This window comes from Hetaerina americana, unplaced genomic scaffold, assembly GCF_022747635.1.
Source record: "Hetaerina americana unplaced genomic scaffold, ioHetAmer1.1.p SCAF_11, whole genome shotgun sequence".
Lineage (NCBI taxonomy): Eukaryota > Metazoa > Arthropoda > Insecta > Odonata > Calopterygidae > Hetaerina > Hetaerina americana.
In genome coordinates, this window is record NW_027286181.1 from 43,398,308 (window position 1) to 43,419,211 (window position 20,904).

Genomic DNA, 20,904 nt, shown 5'->3' on the forward strand with positions numbered 1-20,904 from the left:
TTAATTTAGGTTTTTTAGAATATGCGTATTTCTGCCCAAACAAATTTAATTTATTAGAATTGCCCCGCTTATTTTTAATAATTCCTATTAAGCATAAAAAAATTATGTTATTTCCCCAATTCATTGCAAAAACTGAATGTTTGCATTCAAGTATTATCGTTGCGCTTGCATATGCATATGTAAAAATCCATAGAATGGTTAATTTAGTATTTGAAAAAATATATTGGATGACATACATGCCTCAAGGTCAGTGTAGATGTAGGAGATTCATTTTATAGACTTATATCTGCGAGGAGAGGCCCCAATTGCCATTACAGTCCAGTTCCAGCAAAGCCATTACTGGCGCCAGTAACATATTATAAGAATAACCTACCACCTTTTGATATAATCCAAGCTCTCAGTAGTACTTAGCTTGTCCTAATAAAAACTTAATCGATTGAATGATTCCCTCAAGTTTGGTTCACACATATTTGTTTTTAACATTTTTTGTCTTGTACACAAATTGCGATAAAATTTATCGCACGCTTGAAATAAACAAGGATGGATGACCACGGCAAGGTTGTAGCCCATGGAGACATGGAATTTCGACACTTCATACACCCAAAGTCTTAAAATTAGAGCCTATCACTATGAAGCTCAGTATATAAAATAATGCAGTGCAATCATATCTTTGTTTCCTTGCAGCTACAGGTACCTGTATTTGACATGATTTTCAGTAAAGGATGAAGTAGACATTTTTTTTCATAATTAATGTAATTAATCGTTAACTGTTTTTATTATCTGTGAGATTAAATTACCGCTTAAAGTATATGGCAAAGTATCTACCATTTTTAGCCATTTGGAAACCTCTTTCTCCTTATTTTGTATTCACCCGCGATTTGAAAAGTGCACTATGTTGCGAAAACTCTCCCGTGAGACGAGAAGAAAAGAATGAAAAAATATCACGCACAAAATATCAGGAGCTCGAGTCGCACGGTCAAACTCGAATGCGTACCTCCCTCAGGGGATGGTGAGAACAAGAGAGTAAAAAAAAGGCAAGCCAACGACCCCATTAGCCCCCCTAATCACCACTCCACAACCTACGCCACCCCCCTCTCTCCCTGCGTTCAAACCTATCCTTCTCCCACAGCCCCTGACTCCACGTCCAAACCCCACCTCCGTCGAAACCACCCCCTCAACACTCCTCTTCTTTAATGTCCTTTACGTTCTTTCCATTACACGCTACCTGGACCACCCCCGTTGGCATTTCCCAGACCGAATGAGGGAAGAAGGGTTTGTTGGAGGGTGGAAGGGTAGAGCAAAGGGGTTTTTGAAGGAAATGAAATAAAAAAGAATGAATAAAAAAATAAGGAAGCCTTCCCTTCCCACTCACGGCTTCACCTCTTCTTGTATACGGGGGAGCTAGGCGCATTAAACCCAGGGTCCACCTCCCAACCCTCTTCCCTTTATTCCTCCGGTCGAACCCAATTGATTGCTCCGTGTAAAGGGCGTCTTGGAAGACGGTGCAAGCCTAATCCTAAAGGCGGGAGAGGTAGATAGCAGGAGGAGAGAGAGGGAGGGATGAACACGGGGAGAAGGAGAGGGAAAGGAGAGTCGATCTTGGTTGGGGTGCGTTTTTGAGGAGGTGAAAGGCCATCCACTCGTTTCTGCCCATAAGGAGAAGGTCACGTTTTGTGCGGTTAGTATATGGAAAAGGGACAACAAGACCGCAAGGAAGGGAGTAAAAGGATGATGGTAAGACTGTAAATACGATCTGGATGTCCGTATTTGAATATCCAGTTATTTAGATCTCTATATTACTCGATAACTCGGAATTGGATACCCGCAATAATAGATAAGATGAACAGGACCACAGCATTGCTTTTTCCATTTCTGATCTGTATCGCAGGAGGTAGGCTGATCTTACTAATGTCCCTCACTTTTAAACACAAGATGCTCCAAACGTTATAACATGAACGCTAGGTTATCAAACAAGGATAATTTTGCGTTTATCACTAACTATTCACCTCGAGCTCATTAATTTATATGAATGTGAAAATTAGTTCATAAATAGATTATTTCAATTTAAAACGTTAAATAATCAAATTGATAACATTAAAAAAGAAGCTCAACAGAAAATGGTTGACATCCAGACCGTACTTGAGATTGGTACAGTTAAAAGCTGAATAACGAATTAATCCTGTCTTTCAAATTCATACCCCACGGAGTGCGAGGGTATTCCTTTAATTTCGCTACTTACCTTTTTCCATGATGATCTGGTACCCGGCCAACCACGCAATCTGAGTTTACCGGAGAGTTACCCGTACCCTCAATCATATTTGAACCCAAAATCTTCCCTTCAATGGCGGAAAGCTACACACTAACTACGAAATTCGGTATTCTAATTCTCCAATGACAATTTATTCAAATCTTAATAATAAATGTGATCCCATCTCTTTCTAGCATTCCTCGATTGAATATATTTCAAGACGACTTGCAATGTCTTATTTTATTATCGGGAGAACAAATTTTTCCTCTTTTACAAGTTTGAACTGTAGAGTGCATATAATTTCAAAAATTATTATTTTACACTCTTGTGACAATATGAGAACCCAATAACCATATTGTTTTTGGCTGAATTTGTAAAAAAACTTGTGTTATTTTCAACCCCTACATGCTTTTCTTTAGGTATATGGTTTGACAAATTAAGTGTTCTGCTTTATCTTATATCTCATCATGAAAAAAATTGCCGCCTAAATATAACTTTAAAAATTGTCTAAATCTAGCAAACAATGAAAAATATTCCTAAAGTGATTCCAATAAATTGTTTCAATATAAGAAGCACACATTAAAATTTATTCCCGTTGGTAGAATTAAAAATTATCGCTGTAAAAAAAATTAGTTCTCTAATTTGAAGAACAGTCTATTTCTTCGAATTTTCATTTTCTTATAAAAAATCTACACATGAATACATTTACTTTGTTAGTTTTCACGTGTTTGTTTCCATTTTTTAAAGATTTTAATTTTTTTCCTAATTAGTTATTGGCATCATTTTTGCGATGGGTGGGGCTAATGTTTAAGGTAGTGTCCTTGGGAAGATACTCGTATCATAACAAATTTCATCTGGATCTACTTATTAGTATCTGTAAATACAATTTACATTTGACATTCAGTTTTCGACGATTATATTACCTTAAATTTCTGTTCATCACTAAATCTCTAAAAAAATATCTTTTACATATATTTTAACAATTTTCTGCTTAAATATAATGGAGTCATACATTTTTGATATGAAGCAAAGCGGGTGAGCAATATTATGTATTATTAGTATAATGTTTTAGAATGGAAACTAAGTGAAAGTGGCCTGAAAAGAAGTGGATTCATTTTTCTTCAAACGAATTATATATCAAAAGATAACACATAACTAGCTAAAGTAATTGTTATTGCTTGCATGCTTAAAATTGCGGGCCATTGAAAGTTTGATGCTAAGATATACGTATAATGTACTCGTAACTCAATAAAAATTGATAACTGTGTCACCAAACTTTTATAAATGTGATAAGATAATGTTTTTCATGTAATAATTAATTTAGAATAAACTGATTTATAAAACCTGCTTGCTAAAAACGCCATCGAAAGGCGATTGAACTCCTTTTTACTTGGCTCGGTCTCCCAAGTTCACACGGGGTGGAAATTTTTCCGACGCTTCGCCGCCGTATCGAAAATAAGAGAAGCTTGAAATTGAAACATCCAGCGACAGCGGTTTCCTTTGCTGACGCGAAACAAAATTTGGAAAACATTGAATTTGTAACGGTCAATCAAAACGCAGGGGATCGTGGAAAAACGTAGCGGGAAAAAATTGAAAAGAAAACGAAATTACGAATAAAAAATGAGGGGGAACACAAAAACGCGTTCCTGTTTTATCAGCCAGGGCCGTGGTTTTGATGAGATTCGGAACACCGGATGCGCGGGTGCCGATTTTTCCGATAAACGAACGCCGTGGGACTCCGATTGGCCCCGATAAGCCGCGTCGAAAGATCAGGGGCGGACCTTAAAGCGGATCCCTCAGTGGTGATGTCCTCTTCATTTCCATCCAAGACGGAAAGGTACACAGAAGAGTGAAAAATCATGGTGAAGGATCAGAAAGAGAAATATTGTCGTTAGTGCGATAATGCTAACAATGATTTTGTACGGGTTGTTGGACTTTAAGTACAAGGTCAAATTTTCTTTTTTCGTGTAATATGTATTTCAAACGGAGTGAGAGAAAAGAGAGAGGTGGAGAAATACAGGTACAAACATAGATTTTTAAACATTAGAAAGTTTACTGTGACGCTAAAATATCCGAATCGCATCTTTAAATATACTTACCTTTGGAGAAAAAGAAAACCACGATTTATATGTCATGGAAATATGGAGAGAAATGAGCAAAAAAAGACAAACCGACAATTTTTTTGTGATGTAATGATTCGTTGGCAAAACTTCGAGGAAGGCAAAAAGAAATGAATGTTAGGGGCATTGAATAATAAACAATAAAGTGGACGTTCATTATAGATTGAAAACTACTAGAAAATAAATAGTAAAATTAAAAGTACAAAAGAATTTTTAATAAAGAAAACAAAAAATATGAAAGAAAATTTTTGGCAATATCTCTTACGCACAATTAACAAGTTTTGTGTAATTTTTACTCAGTTAATCCTGTATTAGATATTATTATTCCTATAGGTGAGAAAGGATATTCATTAATGAGAATCATTATTGTTACAGTAATTTGAGGTACTTCCGTATCTGATTAAAATATTTTTTCCTTTTCAAAGCTTCTAAATGGACTGATAGATCATTTTTTATGATACTGGATATAAACTTTTAGTTTAAATTACTACAATTATTGGATGCATAAATCGAATTATACATACACGTATTACTATATTTATTACATATTGTTACTCTTAATAAATGATGTTTACATTGGTATTGTATATTCGCAATTTTTTTAAATCAAGCTCGATACTTAAATCAATAAGCGTGCGAAAAGTGCATGAATAAATTCTGTTTTCCCTCAAAAAGCACTGCATGAGTTTTTCCGCTGAATGTCAGTCTTCTATAATACCTCCTTCATTCGCAGTTGTAATTTTAATAGCACGCATTACAAAAAGTTTCTGATGCAGCAGAGTTTACGGGAGAACTTCCCTGAGGAGTGGCATCCCTTTACGTCATCTATAGCTTTCGCTCGAGTCTACAGCCAAAATAGTTGAATGATTGAAAAATATAAATAATGAAGAGCACACTCTTTCAATCAAAAGTAGGCAAACTGTGTCCAAAATCACCACTTGATATCCACATGTTTGTTAAATATTATACAAAACCATAAATCAGAGAATTTTATTTATTCCATTTTAGTGACCACCAATGACCATCTCTCTGCCACCAGAAATTATATCGCACTCGCAAATTAATTTTGTTTTGGATAGCCACCTATAATCAGATATTAATGTTAAATCGACACCCGAACCAAGCGATATTTCTAACAGATTGCGATGCCATTTAGCAGTCCAGTAGTTCCAGAAACTTATATTCTAACTATATTCATACAGCTGATCTACATAGAATCTTGTGGTAGAATTCATGGTGCTGCTACCCTTGGCAGTTTCAATTTCTTTCCACTCCTCTTCTTTATAAATCTACTCACTTGGAACACATTTTCTTAACGACTACACTTAGATAACTTCAATTCATCCAGCCATATCACAAAAAAGTGGAAGAAATATTTTAAAAATTTCGATCTCTCACCCTTGGCCTCCTACCTAACTTTCTTCCCATGCTGTGGCGCGCAATACCACGCCCTCTTCTTCCAGTACGTTTTAACCCTTGCCCCTTTCCTCCAGTCACCCTACCGCTGCTTTGCGGTCGCAGTAAACCACTGGAAGGCACCTCCGTATGTTTCTTTTATGGGTTGTCTTAGGGACAGGTGGTGGGCTGAAATTGTTACGAATGGGATAGGGGGTTCGTGGGTAAGACTTTTTCTCTGAGAGCTTGTGGGAGGGAAAGAGGAAATATGTGATAGGGTCGAGGAGGGGACGGAGGTAGGATAAGGGGGGTAAAAAATATTTGGAGAAACATTAATGAAATACGCATTTGACGCTTAAAATAGGTTATCCTATTATAGAATAATTACACTTCATTTAATTTGCATATGCGTTCCGTTAAATTTTTAGATAAACGTTAAGTTATATTTAGTCCTTTTAAATTATTTTTTACGATTTACCATTTCTCACTAATATCCGACTCACCTAAGTCCAATTCGGAAAATTGTGAGTTGTAATTTGGAGGCCTAGGTTCTGGTTAAGTTCTACATGCAACCTTCAGGTAAAAATTAAGCTTTTTAGCAACAATATTTTGTGTGCTACTTTTGTTGACAACTAGTATCTTTATTTTACTTTCTTTTCTCGTTCAGTCTTCTCTCGATACACATATATATAGTGTATATAAAATAACCTCTAGGAGAAATGACCTACAACTTTCAGGTTTATCTGATTTTTGAGCAAACTTTCACTGCTTCCCAAGAGCTTAATGATTTTTAGCTGATAATTTTGTACTTTTTTCAGAATAAGTTAATCTTGGAGTTTATTTTTTTTAATTTTTTATCTAAATCACTGTTTATTTATTATTCTGCACAATTCGTCTATGAATTTTTTTATATTTTCCAAAAAAGGACGCAAAATTACTAACTTTTTTATGTCCACCCTTTGATAAAACTTGGTGGTGTTTCTAGACGAAAACAGATTGAAGAACAATATGTTTATGATAGCGTTATTCAAAGTTATACATTATTGGATTTTGCCATACATTTTCGAGGAGACTTTTTTCATCTCAAAATTTTGATGTCTCACTCCAGCAAATGTAAAATTATACCCAGAAGGTTAATAAATGATTGGGTATCTTGAAAACAATCCATGAATTCCAGTGGAACAGGTAGCGATAAAGCTCTCTAAAAATTCCTTGGTATCATCTAACTAGCCTAGTATATTTTCTCCACCGTGTTACTAGACTTTGCTAAGAAGCCAAAGCATAAATATTCCTTTAATATTCAGAGTTTGTGGCACCTATTCATGAAAACAGCTTTTAAATCTCCACGTTTGAGACCTCTTTGATGAGGGAAAACCCCTTTGTAAACGAGTTTTATATAATGATGTGTATTACACCAAAAGACTTTATGTATGTATCAAAGAAGAAGGAGAAACTTTTCGTCGTCTCCTAATATTTCACCCTCCCTGATCCCAGTTCCTTTTTTCCTAGTTTCCATCCTATGTATAGTAATTTTCGTGGTGTCTCGATGATCATTTCCGAATGGTTTACTCAGTTAATCCTTTGCTTGTGTAGGTCTGAGTCTAATTTCAGCCCATTTAGACATAAATAACACTCTGTACCTCATTAAGTTCATAAATGTGGTCATTAAAAGTGAAATAATGCATTCTAAGAGGCGGAACGAGATTTAGGCCACCCGAGGAAATGCAAGACGCAATTCATTTGAGGAAATTTTGGGATGTCTGAGGTCTTCGGCAACTATTTAGATGACCTTCTGACCCTTTTATGCTCCACAAAAAGCTGCGGTAGTACTGGTTTCAGCTGTAGCTTTCAGAGCGAATGACCGACATATCCAGCAAAAGTTACCACCGTGCGAGGTGGCGAGTAAGTACCCACTACTACAAATATCCATACATTTTTAAAAATAAATCAAAGGTTCACATTACAATAATTGAAATAATTAGAGAGATAGGTAAAGAATTGGATTGATCGGTAAAAGAGCATTTGAAAAGAAAACAGAGCTAATGACAGACACATAATATAATATACAACAAAACATTAATGACAAATTTTATATCGAAAGCGATTTTGCTTGCCATCGAAACTTCTAAGTGAAGTAAATTGAATACTGTGACAGTCATCAGTTAGTTGTAATTCATATAAATCGAATTGCGAGTAGTATCTTACTTTTCAATGCTAAAATGTAATGTGTTTCGGAGAAACTATATAATTTTGATGACTGTAACTAAACGGAGAATACTGGGTGACCAATATTGAGGGAATCAATATTGAAGGAACGATATTAATCACTTTAAACCACATGCTGGGAGATATATTATTTATAACTGATATATATGTCATTTTAATATGGGATTCTCTATACTTAGTGTCACTTGTAAATAGGTTTAGTAGTGTACCTGCATTAATACTCATTCCCTGGATACATCTAAAACTTATTTTGACTGACGTAGTATTTCATTTTAATGCGGAGCACAGGTTTGTGTAGTCAGTAAATTAGGTTATAAAAATAATAATGTGTTGCTATTATACTTCTATAAAAGTAATCCTTAGTCGCTTCAAATCATTCCTGTTCTTTTGTTATTTAATTATTACATAATATAAACTTACAGTCTATACTTATATTATCCAGGTTTTCTACTCTAATGCTTTTTTCCAAATAATATTTAACAAACCTGATCAATCTGGATCATTTGAGTGATACACCAAATAAACTATTATCATGTAAGAGTCTTCCATAGTTGCGGCTATTTAACTGGTAGCAACTGCAAAAATTTGATTATTTCATTCGGAATCAAGCATCAGAATTTGAAATTTCCGCGAGTTTTTGATGAATTTCCTAAAAAAATTAAGCGTGAGATTCATTTTTCTTTATTTCTCCGCTCGGAGCCCCATTCCATCCCATAGACATGTCTTTATCCCCAGAGAGTACAAATCTTCTTCCTCTCAGTCTGATATAACATCCATAGTAAGTGAGCATACGGTAATTTAACGTGAGGAATAAAACGAAGGAAATGTCATCATTGTGACGACAGACCACCATTGCGACGTCGCGTGCACCGGAGTGTGTTTCAGGGAGCCGATTGGGTATCATGGATCGAATGTGGATGAGAGCGTCGCTGGCGTCGGCGAACGCTTTAGGGACTTTAAAGACCCTTCCTCAAATCTCCCTTTCCCTCTTCCCCTCCTTTGCGAACGGCAAATAAAAATCCTTTAGCTCTCTCTCTCTCTCTCTCTCTCTCTCTCTCTCTCTCTTCACGCGAGGAATTCTTGAAGATTTAGTGCGACGATATGTCGACAACCAGGCGGGGGAGGCACGTTGCTCGATCCGGTCGGTATGATTAATGCCGGAAAGGAACAGGGGAAGAGGTAGGCTATTATTTCGGAAAAGCCTTGTGTACATGGTTGTCTTTTTTTTCTTTTTTAATCATCCAACTTAGAGAGAACAGGGAGTATTATATTTGGAGGGGTATTTCTTTCTAGGTTCTCTGAGGCAAAAAGAGATACGTGAATCATGTCCTCAGTAAGTAAAAAGGTGAGTTTTAACAAAAGGTTAAACCTCCATAAAGGAGGATGTAGCCGCTTCGAATTACATCAATTTAAAGTAATTATTGAATTCGCCCCATGCTGATATTTGCTTTTTTAATAGCTTGGATGGAAACAGTAAAATGATCGCGACATTAATTTAAATCCATGATCTGAAAACAGGAATTAGATTTATGAAGCAATGACGTTAATGTGTTCGAATTACGAAAGCCTAAGAGGTAAGAGAAAACAGGTAATCAAGCGTGATTATGATAATTAGCATTGCCAGAAAAACTTACCGTCATGTTATTACGATTCTGGCATACATGTGAGAGAATCTCAAGTCTGTTCATATGAAATGAAAAATATGTTAATGGTTGAATTAATTTTAAGAATAAATATAAATCATACATACTATTTACATAAACTTTTCTTAGTCCATAATAAGACTTTCTCACCTGATTCTACTGCATACATGTATTATAAATTTTTATTAAATAATGACTAACTTCATTTTGATTATAGTAATTGGCGGAATTAAATTTAAATTGATTTTTTATGCCGATTATTATGGTAGACTTAGCCATAATTGTTTCAAATAATAATCGGTTTTGCTATAGGTTAGTTCTTTGTTATGAAAGTAGCCCACCGTGAGATTCTTTTTCGAAGGCTTACGTTCCAAATCATTCAAATTTTACGTTACTAATGGTTGTAGACTGCTGAGTTTTGGATGGACACAAAATCAACACCCATGTATTTCATAGCGTCCTCTGACAAGACGCACCCTGGGAAATATTAAACTGCTCTTCAATTCCTCATGCAACGTACTTCATTCCAACACAAGATTTATTCTATATAACAAATAAGGCATGCTTAGCAAATATTTCCAGTATTTTCTAACTTTGAATCAGTTTTATCATCTCGTCCTAATACACTGTTTTTTAAAATATCTGCCAAACCTCGGCATAATGTCACTCACAAGGTTTTACCAGGGCGGGATTTTAAAATTACAGTTTTTAATCCATTTTTTAAAACGTAAAAATTTCTAAAACATCTAGTGAGAGGCATAGGATCAATTATTCTTTATGCCCACATTTTCTTTAATATACTAGAATGCTTCAATAATCCTCTCACTCGTCCATAATACGTATTCAACGCAAATGTGAAACTAACGCCGAACGTCGCGGCTGGCAGTTTAAATATGCGGCTAGTTTCGGCGAGGCATTAGGAGATTAAAAGCCTAGAAGAGGAAATTCCTTTTCTTTTTACCCTGAGGAAAATAAAAAAATTCACATCTCCCTTGCTTTCTTGGCCTGAATCATAGTCCTCAAAAGACCAGGTTCCTCATCCCTTCCGGTTGCCACCCCGACCAAGCAATTACGTGCTCAATAAACCAACTCTAACGTCGCGATTAAACCAACTCACGTTCCTATAGTTCCAGGAATCTTGTTTTTGTACCCCTGCCCCGCCCCCACCGTCTCTTCTCTTAGGCCGCCCAGCCACTTCGGCGTCTCTTTAAAAAATCCTATGGTCCCACCGCTTCCCGCCCTTCACTTGTGAATTTTCCAAGGTCTCACAGAACTACAGGCTGTCACGTCGCACATCGCTACGGATAGCTACGGGCCGAAATGCATACGGAGATATTACATTGTGACTCCGTGAAGATTTTCGGTGTGCAATATACGATACGAAATTTCTTCTTGGGCGTGGTATGAACTTATTACGTGAGAAACGGCGTTTTCCAGTGACTCTACCGCCTTAAATTCATGCATTTACATTCGTAATGTTTACTAGATTATATGTCGAGAGTGTAGTAAGTATTTTTATCTCTAATGACATATTTGTAAGTTATCTCCATATTGATCACAAAGGATCTGCTGCTTATTTTGAACCAAAAGCATCTACATTTTTGATATTTAACTTAGGGTCACAAATAAATAACGGACTACTTCTTCATTCATTTCTTCCCATTTATTCGTTTATAACTTACTTGGGTGTTTTCCTCAAATTCCAATCGTGCCGACTAATATTTAATTTTCTCAATAATCCCTTTAAAATGTATTTTACCATGCTATAACATACACCGGATTAAAAGATTGACTTATGTTTTATGCTATAGTTTTTATTCCAAGGACATATAAAATATACTCATCACTTAAGTAGGAATTCAACTGATTGGGAAAGTAACGGTATTCTTTTCAGAATTATGAATTTATCTTATACAATTCTTTTATTTTCTTCAAAGACATGCATGACTATACGTCAGATTATTTATTAGTTAAAGCATACGAACCTTATTGTAGACTGTCGAAATTCTTCGTGAGTTGGCCGGCAAGGAGACAAAAGTTTCGATTCCTTCGCCCTGAAAAGCAAAAGAATTTTATTGATTAATATTTGTTTATACATATAACAACCAATAGTTGCTTTTCAAAATATTAAGAGAGTGTTTATTATTTTAAAGTGTATTTAAGGGAAAAACACTCGTATAAATAATGATTTTTTTTCTATAGTAATAGATTTCGGCATCAGGTGGCAATCTGAATCAATCTAAATCAATGTCTTATATAGTTCAGTCAAAATTTTAATTGAACAGAATGCACTATTTTATTTTTCCCTTAAAAAGCAATCAAATGATTAAAGTTCATGAGTTAAACTGCTCATCAAAAACATAAAATATCGCGAAATTAAATATCGCTTTAAAATATAGGAATGATCCTACTGAAAATTCATTTTTATGAAAGTTTTACATGGGTTTATTTTATTAGAGGAATTGTATCTGCACAATATATGTAGTTAAAGTAAAAATGAAAACCTATTGGAGACCGTATATTTGTCAACATTTGTCATACCAGTATTCCTTAGAAACCATTACCACTCTAATGGCTATAATTAATTGTTTCTGGTGTAGAGTTTTGGTATTGTTTCCTGATGAAAAATGTCAAAATAAAAATTTCTAAATCCACAAGAAAAATTAACTTAAATGCGACCCAGGTTGCACTGCAGTGCGGCATCTTTAGGACTTGCACCTCAATGAAACCTAGGTCGCATTTAAGCTTATTTATCATGTGGATTCACAAAGGTATATTTTGATATTATTCAATCTATTTACTTTCAAAATTTCGAGAAGAATGTACCCTATGTACACCAACCAGGGATTAAATGTGATATTTCATTGACTTGATGTTGTAATCGTATGCTGAAAAAATTTAATTATAAAACTTATTTACATTAGTACAAGTATTCACTCCCAGTATAGCCAACATATGTAGTAGTGTAAAATGGTTTTGACTGGAGTAGAATCTTAAGAAAAAGGAAGGGAGTAACGGGGATGAAAACTGCATAATTTATACGTCTAAGTTTACATTACACCTAGTAAAGTAGGGGAAGTGACGAATAAAAATGCGTCAGACTGAATACTGGGAAATCAGCGAATAGTTTGATTTTAATTTTTCAAAGCGGATGAGAAAACTTGTGATGTAAACAGTAAATGGTGAAAGTTTCAAAGCCTTGATTTTCATAAAACTTACGGTGGTTTTTAATAGAAGGAAAAATCAAGATATGGATTAGGACTATAGAATATTTACTTTTACCAATACAATCTCAAGGCTATCCACCAATTTAAGCCATATTTTATGCAATTTTTTTAGAAGACTTGAGGGCATGAAGTAATTTTTACGCGTCTTAACCTAATCTCAAATGTTATTTTCATGACCCTTGGCTTGACACCCTAGTGGAGGTTTAAAAGATTGGACTTGGCGGTCGGAAATGCGAAATATCAGCCTTGTCAACCAAGTAACGACTGGCATGGGTCAAAAGCCTTTTATCACACGAAAGGAAAATTAAATGCCAATAGGACAGCAAAAACCCTGCTCTAAAGGTACAGTTCTTATCGACCGCGCCAAATACCCACCAATTTAACCATGCAGTGCATTCCATGTTTCCAGTCAAAAACTTCAAAAACTAAGTAATTTAACTAACTACTAACATTTCATACAGCCCATAGCGAACAATTTCATCGAGAAATAATTCAGGGTTTTCAAATGGTTTTCCACAATACCAATTCCAAACATTTTTTCATGTTATTAAAAATGCACCCCTAATACATATGTTTTATGTCTGGTGCCTTTAAGTTGGATAGCCTCTAATGCTTTTGGAAAACGTTTTCAGATAATCATAATTTTTAAATGTATAATTTGTTGCGATTAAGGCTGTGAAGGGGCGTCATATAAATGACTGAATCGTTTTGCCGAGATATCTTTCAAAAACTTTGTACATTATGGCCACATGCTTTTTACGTCACATTAGAATAAAGTTTTTTTTTTATTTTCAGATTTTGTGACATCAAGGTGGAAGCTCTCATGTAAACGATACGAAGTTTTCGGAAATGATTGCACTTCCTCGTAGTGGCGGTTCTCGCGACTCCCTGGCCCTCCTAAAGTGGAGGGACTGAGAAGGAAGATAAGGTGAGTGCGAGCGTGTGTGCGGGAGGCCGTGTTTTATGAGGCGTGTAACGGGTGGATAAAAAAGCGGGGGTGAGAGTTTGGGGGTTGGGAAAAGTGGAACCATGTCGTGAGGTGGCGTTGACGTCGGGTTCGAGGGGAAACCTGCAGGGTGAACTTCAACTGCAGTGTGGAGGAAGGCAACGGAATATCACGGCGGGCGAAGGGTGAGAGAGAGAAAGAGAAAGGTGAGAGGCAGGCTTAAGTAATCCGCTCCCTGGGAAGGTGGATGGGGTTGAATAGATGTTGCAAGAGTGTGCGCGGACGCCGGCGAAAAGAGCGGTGATGAATTGGCAGCGAGCTCTATCGAGTGCGAAACTTTGAAGCGGAGCAAAAAGGAAGGAGTGAGAGAAGATAGAGAGAGTTCCAGAGGTACACTTGAGGTGTTTGACGGGCTGGGAGGGGTTTGAGGAGGAGCGGCGTGAAGGCCTGGAGACTGGGAGATGAAATTTGAGAGACGCTCGTTCGTGCAATGAATTGCGCTGCTTGGGTGCATTAAATAATTTCATAATTGTTCCAGGACTTGAGAATATGTCCATGAATGCCAGATTTAGTCCGCGGAGTGCAGAGTGTGTTCTGATATCATCTTGTTGAGTCGTGAAAAAATAAAGTACTATCATAAGGCATTATGAATCCATTACCCTTATAGTGAAACTCATACTCCAGCGCTAGCTGTGGCCCTTAAATACCTAGTCAAATATGGAGAGGATCGCTAAAATATACGCTTTAATTTTACTTTATAATTTAAAGTTCAAGGTCCAATAATGCACATTTTACTTGACCTTGAATTCTAAAATCACATGTGACTACGAGGGTCATCCGGAAAGTAGTACCCGTTCGTGCCGCATGAAGTGCTGACGACGCGAGTAGCCGCTGGACGAGGTCAGATAGCTTCAGTGGCTTGTCTGCCTTCTCTGAGCCAAGTTGCGTGACGCTAGCATTGCCTGTGTTGTTTCTGTGATTGTTTACAATGTTTAAAAAAATTGAGAACGCCGCCAGTTGTGAAGTGAGGGCAGTGATTAAATTCCTCAATGCAAGAAACGTTCGCCCATGTGATATTCATCGCCAATTAAAGGAGGTGTATGGAGACAATGTAATGGACGAGTCGTCTGTTCGGCGGTGGTGTCGCAACTTCAACATGGGGAGGGGGAACACACACGACGATGAGCGTTCGGGAAGACCGTCTGTCATTACAGACCAACTGGTGAGCTCAGTTGACGAATTCGTGAGGAACGATCGGCGCGTCACAATTGATGACATCTGTGAGCATTTTCCCAATGTTTCTCGAACAATTGTTCATGAAATTGTTAAACACCATCTGCATTATGCAAAAATTTGTGCAAGATGGGTCCCTCGCGTATCTCAATGAGCTGGCGGCGAAGGACTATGCAGCAGGAATACAGAAACTTGTCACACGTTATGACAAATGCCTTAATTTGCTTGGAGATTATGTTGAGAAGTAGTTTAAAGTATCCTCTTTCAAATAAAATTTTTTATGTTTGTTAATATTTACTTTTGTGTCTTTATTTCACGAACGGGTACTACTTTCCGGATGACCCTCGTATATTGACTGAAAAGTTTGTGGACACATAATCGTATTCGTTTTCAAATGAACATACATTATCCTTAACTTAGCCGACGGGTAAGAAACCTCTGCTAGGGTATAGAGTAATATTATTAATCTGTTTATAATATGCATGTATAAGAGAAGGAAAGAAGCAAATAGTATTGTAGTACGTATTTTTAGGTGTTAAATGTTCGGCGGTTTACGTAAATTGAAAATATTTTTGCAACGCTGTTTGCTGGTATCCGTATTTCCGTGCTATTAATGGTAAATGTATAACTCTAAATTAATAATAGCCATTCTTGTATAAATGTATAAGAATATATTTACACAATAAATACCTGTGTGGAAATATTCCAATTGTCGCTTCCGTGGAATTACTTATTATCAGACTGTCTTCAAATCAGCCATAGATCCAACTAGAATAAGGGATCAAAATAACTGTAAGCGACCGCAATATGTAAGAAAAATAATTTTTAAACTCCCCAGTATATTGCCATTTTTTATCTTAGGCTTTTTATTGTTTAAGTTACAAGCTTACTAGCAGCTAATTTCGTATGTATATGGAAGTATTTCACGTTAATGTAGTTAAATGAAGGTAACATAACCTACATTAAATGACATTTTTTCGACATGTTTCTCATTACCGAAAATTGTAAACAACTTAACTTTAGTAATGTACCTAGCTTGTCTTGGATTCATTTGTTTTCACATATCCTAATGGTGGCTGGCACGGTCAATATATTAAACGCTGAGGTTTACAATAGAGTAGGCGAAGATAGAAAGCTGCTGAGAAAATCGGAAATAGTCAGAGAAAATGGGTGAAGCATGGTAGTAATATAGTGGTCAGCTGGAGGTGGTGATGAAGGGACAACTTTAGGTAAGAGGAGTAGAGAAAGGCTAAAAGTAGGCCTACTATAAAGCAAGAAGGCAAGAAAAAGCAAGAAAGAAATGAATAAAAAATAATGTAGCTCAAGCGAAAGAAAGTTCTCATGATACTTAGAAGTAAATATTCGCTATAAATTGGTACTCTATCTGAAGATGATACTAAGTAACAGAGACGGGGACTGTTAAAATTTTCCACCAACTAACTTGCAGTTTTTTATTGGAAAATTGATAAAGTCTTTGTCTCTTTTATTATGGAGCAGTTCCACCCCATCACGCCTAATCTAATTGACATGACATTAAGTGTCTAACCCTAGAAAAAGAAGTTCAAAATCTGTAATTAACCAAATCTTTATCTCTTAATCCGTAATGCATAACTTTCACACAGTAAAGCCTGAAACAGTTTTTGCCGTCATTTATATTTCATGTTTTAATCTCTTTCGTGAGAGATGTCAAATATATTTCAAACTTTAGCATAAAAGAATTCATAGACATCAGCAAAGGATATTCTCTCTGTTAGTAACGAAAAATAGGTAGAATAGGAATAGACAAGGTACCATTAAGAATTCTTCTGGCGATTGAAAATTATAAATTATGCATAACCTTTACGGTCAATTTAGGATCTCTTTGTTTATTAAAGGGACAAAAAGTAGGTAGCCAATTTTCGGATGCAATTATGGTATAATCGATATGAACAATGTGGAACGTCCAATTTGGAAATCAAGTGCAGCTGACTTCCAAATCTAATAGCAAAAATGAATAAATATTATTACTCATAACAATTATCCACGCCGAATGGTTAATGAGGCGATTATTGGTAACTATTTTTTTTTTAATTTTGATGTGTATGACGTGAAAATTATTCATGGTACCGTTATATCCGATGACGTGGATAATATGCCTTTTTTGCAAATATTTAGCTAAAAAAGTACTTTTTTATTACATTCAAATGACCAGGAATCCTATAATAGTTTAAAATTTTTACTCCTTTATGACTTTGCAATAAATTATGGCTAATTTTCATTTCAGTAATGCTAAACCGCCCATGTGTTGCGAGAGCTTGAAGCAAAATCATGGCCGTATTATAACAAAGTAGGTCAACGAATATTGAATCCGTATTAACATTTCCCGTTCAATTGTATTTTAATATTATTGATGTAGTTTTTCAAAACTCATATACATACATCAATAGCTAATGTTAAAATTCCAGCATATTAGTTATAGTTTGTTTAAAGGTTAACAAAAGGTTCGTAAATCAACTTTTACAACAAATGACAAAAGCATTATAATTTGAAATTTAAATTAAAACTCTTTTCGTTGTGTATGTGTGTGCTCATACGTACCAATGAACACGCCCTCTAGGCGGTAACAACGAGTAGCTACATCACTGGCTGCATGCTATAGACAATTTTCATATGGAATAAAAAGGGGACAAACAATAAGTTTCTGCGGCCATGCAGCGTCCGCCGAATGAAGAAAAACAGCATTTTCTAGGTGAAAGTGAGAGAGACTAGGTTTAGAATGGAGATTATGGCAACGAAACAGATTGTACCTCGCTGGTGTTCGGAAGAAATAATGGTTATTGACAATCAGTATGCTTGGCATAGCCGTATTCAAATAGCCATTGCCAAAAGCTACTTGCAACTATTAATGTGGTCACTTACGGGTCTCATTTCATTGCTGTCCACTGATCCTGTGAGGTCTTCTATTACTGTTTGGCAAGAGCAGTTATCGAAGGATTGATTTTGGGAAGCCGTGTGTTGAAAAAGTCTCATATTAACGTTTGAATAATCAGAGATATTTTTGATACGGATGGAAAGGGTACTAGGCCATTCGCCCATTTAAAAAGACAATCATAAGTCATCAAATAAAAATACAGTATTGTAAATTTTTCAAAGTGTAAGTAGCCTATGAGATTTCTTTGGAAAAAGAATAACTGAGCGGAAAAGGGAACGGCATTTACTCCTCAGGAGGCTGGTTAGTGATTAATGTGATAAGAGTCGGACGGACGGAATTTATTTCCACGCGGAGGGGGAAGCAGGGAGAAATGGCAGTTTTGAGGAATTAAATGTTTTGCAAAAACGTCATTCCATCTTTGAGGCATTTATACACCCTTTAAAATATTGAGGAGATAAACGTGAAAAATATAAATTATATACTCTCACGCCACAAAATCAGGCAAAGAACGCTTTCTCCATTTTATATAGAAATTATATTCTGCGCATTGGCATATGATTGATTTACTCGTAGTTGCAGGTAAAAATTGATTGAGGACTCCAAGTCATGATGTGGAAATCTCAGATGGGCAACCTTCATGAGTTATCACAGTACTTAGCTATGCAATTGCATTCCCTTTTTTTATAGAACAACGGAAGGCGGAAAAAATAAAAGAGATTGATAAGGTCTACTTTCGAGGGCCCAGTTAATGATGAAAGATTTAAAACGATATTAGAAATGTATTGACGCAATTTTCAAATTATCATTTACGCATAGCCACCGTGGTCCAGGGAGTATGGGCATAGTCTAAGTGACCAGGCTTATGAATCGAATGCAAGCAGCAGGAACTCGAGCAGCTAGGAACGTTAAACGAGAATTAATACAATGGCGGCGCTCTTCATTAAAGCATTTAAAAAAATCCATTTAATGTAATCTAACATTCAATATCTAAAAACACGGAAACAAACATGTCAAACAGTCAAGAGAAGAAATGTCCCTAAGATATGCTTCGGAGTGAAAACTAACAGCTGGAGAACAGAGAGTAACAACTAAACTAGTGTCATATGGTTCCATTAAATCGGCAGAAATACCTCTCCCCTCATTCATTATTGCTTTGTAGAAATTATTCCTTTTTTCACCCTCCTTAATACTATTTCCCTTCGTGGAAAAATCCCGCAGTGAAACATTTCTCAGGCGCGCAAGTCATTTTATTCTCCAGTGAAAAAAGCAATAATTACACCGTTGAATCGGAGAGAGAGCAGAAAATATTTTCCAAACGACCAAAAGAACGGGAAAAAAGTATTCTCTGCGATCATAGGAAGCAGGAGAGGAGGGCGTTAGGGTCGAGAGGAAGAAAAATATTATTTATTTCTATTCGTAATCCATTCCTATCTTCAACGAGGAAGGGACTCGTGACCCGGTTATACTTCCTCCCTTGCCAAACTCCTTTCTTGCTCCATATCTTTCTGGAGGGGGGATTTGAAAATGGAAACAAAAGCGCAGGAGAAGAAAAGTGGGATGGGGGAAGAAAAGTGGGATGGACTGGGGGTGGGTTTAGTAAAGAGGGCTTCGCAATTGTTGACGTTGTTGCACTGGGGCTGTTGTTGTTTGGGAAAACAGTGAGGAATAAGGTCAATTACTCCATGTCGTGCGGAAGAGAGTCAGAAGCGTCGGGGCACACTCGGGAATATCGAGGGAAGTTACTTGGGACAAGGAAGAGGGTGGCGAGAGTTGACGCTGGTAATGGCAAGAGGAGAAAGTATGGCATCCGGTGGAACGGTGTGTGAACGCAAGGAGAATTTCGAAGTGTCCCCGGCTGTATACTCGTATATGGACTACAAGCGTGGGCGTGGAGTGAGATGTAATTGCATTCGTCCATTTTCCATATGGTAAGTAGAAAGAAAATGCAGAGGTGCCTTGAATGAGGGGTTACCAGGATTTTGAAAGGCCAACGAAAATATTTCGCAAAGGTATTTCACTGCTTTTCACAATGCTCGATAAAGTTTTTTCTTTTATTTTATTTTTAAGCATGAGGATGCCTCTCATTTGTGGTACTGCAGTAATAAAATTTAGCGAAATTAACATGATGCATCAAAATTAATCGAAGGAAACGAATTAAGAAGAGGTTCAACTCCTCTATAACGTACTGAAATGAAATAAGCCGCTAAAAGAAAATCTTGAATACGTGCTCATGGTTCCTGTAAGCACTATTATTTTGGTGTGTGTATTTCTAACACAACGGAAGTCTTGTGAAATTTTGTAAAATTATTAACATATGAACTATGAAGGTTATAATTTCAGTTAACATTGGTGTATTTCTAATGTATTGTGTTAATCTTTTGAGTGGAGTTTTGGAGCTCCTGCTTACACAATAAAAAACATAATTCGATCCATTACATAAGCTACACAGTTTTATTAGTTGTGAAATATTGAATTTCAATAACAATCAAACTATACGTACGAGGGTCGTCCGGAAAGTAGTACCCGTTCGTGAAATAAAGACACAAAAGTAAATATTAACAAACATAAAAAATTTTATTTGAAAGAGGATACTTTAAACTACTTCTCAACATAATCTCCAAGCAAATTAAGGCATTTGTCATAACGTGTGACAAGTTTCTGTATTCCTGCTGCATAGTCCTTCGCCGCCAGCTCATTGAGATACGCGAGGGACCCATCTTGCACAAATTTTTGCATAATGCAGATGGTGTTTAACAATTTCATGAACAATTTTTCGAGAAACATTGGGAAAATGCTCACAGATGTCATTAATTGTGACGCGCCGATCGTTCCTCACGAATTCGTCAACTGAGCTCACCAGTTGGTCTGTAATGACAGACGGTCTCCCCGAACGCTCATCGTCGTGTGTGTTCCCCCTCCCCATGTTGAAGTTGCGACACCACCGCCGAACAGACG

General features: G+C 36.4%; 1 protein-coding gene across 1 annotated transcript in view; it reads right to left on the bottom strand.

Moving 5' to 3' along the window:
• LOC139701164 (acid sphingomyelinase-like phosphodiesterase 3b) overlaps positions 1 to 20,904 on the bottom strand; it is a 1,047,894-nt gene that overhangs the window by 868,345 nt on the left and 158,645 nt on the right. Inside the window, exon 3 of the mRNA XM_071599739.1 lies at positions 11,618 to 11,686. The gene's annotated coding sequence lies outside the window, so the exon portion shown is untranslated. The remainder of the gene's footprint in view (positions 1 to 11,617; positions 11,687 to 20,904) is intronic.